Raw genomic sequence first — 1,715 nt, 5'->3', positions numbered from 1 at the left:
TGTCTGAGCCCGGGCTCGAACCGGGGACCTCTAGTGTGTGAGACTAGCGTGATGACCAACTACACCACCCAGACTAATGATTGCGGGGGAATTTTAAATAATATTTATTTGAAAACAACAAATAAAGCTCTGAAAATTAATACAATTGTTTATGAAAAAAGTTATATAATATTTCACTATAATTTTGAATTGTGTTGGAGGAAAATTTTAAGAAAAAAATATGATATAAATTTTAGAAATATGTATATAATTTTTATTTTGATTGAAAAGATAAAATTTTAAGAAAATCTTAAATTTTCTGTTAATAATATGTAATAAGATTATATGCCATGATATGTTAATGCTCGGTCAATGATGTACAATTTAAAGGCGACGCATAGCGAATCAGATCTAACAGGAGCACCTGTGACTAGCTCTCATAAGAGTGACTTCCACTTGTATTAAAAGTAAACAAATAATCTACTAGTTGTAGATAATAATTGACTTGAAGAAATTAAAAACACACATTCCACAATTATCAAGGCACTAATTACATTAGTTCTAAGTTTGCTTGGTTGTTGCAAGCAAGTTTATTCTATTAGTGGCTCTTTGTCTTTTAGCAAAATTGAATTATTTGGGATTAGGATAAATCCATTCAAATATAAACGAGAGAAAAAAATTAGAAATGAAGAACAATAACTAAAAGTACAAAAGAAATTTATGACTGTTCTCTCCACTCGTACTTATGATACTGTCAAATTTTTAGTGACATATATGAATAAAAGATTTTAACTCAAAATAATTTTTTTGAACAAATAAAAACCACTAAAAAATGGGAAGACAAAAAAACTAAGAAAAAGAGAGGAGTAACAATAAAAAAAAGTAGTACATAAATAAAGAAAAAATATTAGTACACAAATAATAAAAAAAAAATACTAGAAATAGAGCACAAAGTGAACTCACAAGGGGACTTGGAACAAATTTAATAGCTCAAATTCTTAATTCTACTTAAACCACCTTTAAAACACAAAACTCTCAAATGAACAAACTCTCAATTGAATGTAATGAAATGAATAGGGAGGATTCCTATTTATAGAAATTGAAAAGGTCCCAGTGAGGCCTACTAGAATAAAAGAGGCTTGAAAATGATAATTTTTATAAAATATTGCATGTAAAACAAGCCTTTTTTTTATCTAATTACAGACAAATCCGTAACAAATACAAGCTGACAAAAGACCATATTAAAGACTTAAAGCTAAAATAACCAAAATATGCTCCGACCAATGCACCAAGGGCCATAGCTAGATATTTGAGAATGTTTAGCAGATATGAGTTAACTTTTAAATCAAGCGAAATTTATCTTTAGAAACACGCAAATGATTTAAAATCCATAAAAAAGTTGTCATACAAGAATTAAATTCAAAATCATTAAATAATGCACACAAATAATTCTTTTAATAAATTCGAGTTGACAAAACTGAGCCTGTCAGATCTGATAATCTACTACAAACGAGCAGAGTTTATGATGTTTGAAATATCAAAGTAGGGTAATTTAATCCTCAATAATGACAGTGTTGATAGAAAATATCAACTGAAGGGGTTCATTTAAAGAGAGTTAAGACTTCTACATTTTAAATGCAAATTAAAAAAAAGTCACCTTAAAAAATTAACGAGCTAGATTCAAATTGACTTAAGCTCACAAAGATGAGCCATAGCCATATTGAGTGAACTCCTAT

At 28.5% G+C, this 1,715-nt stretch overlaps 1 non-coding gene across 1 annotated transcript; it reads right to left on the bottom strand.

The window, feature by feature from the left end:
• Positions 1-74, bottom strand: TRNAV-CAC. The gene has a single exon. It is a non-coding gene; the product is annotated as a tRNA-Val (tRNA).
• Between the last annotated feature and the right edge of the window lie 1,641 nt (positions 75-1,715).

This window comes from Phalaenopsis equestris, unplaced genomic scaffold, assembly GCF_001263595.1.
Source record: "Phalaenopsis equestris unplaced genomic scaffold, ASM126359v1 Scaffold000134, whole genome shotgun sequence".
NCBI classification, from domain to species: domain Eukaryota; kingdom Viridiplantae; phylum Streptophyta; class Magnoliopsida; order Asparagales; family Orchidaceae; genus Phalaenopsis; species Phalaenopsis equestris.
The sequence above is the reverse complement of the archived record's forward strand: the minus strand, read 5'-3'. Positions and strand labels throughout refer to the sequence as shown.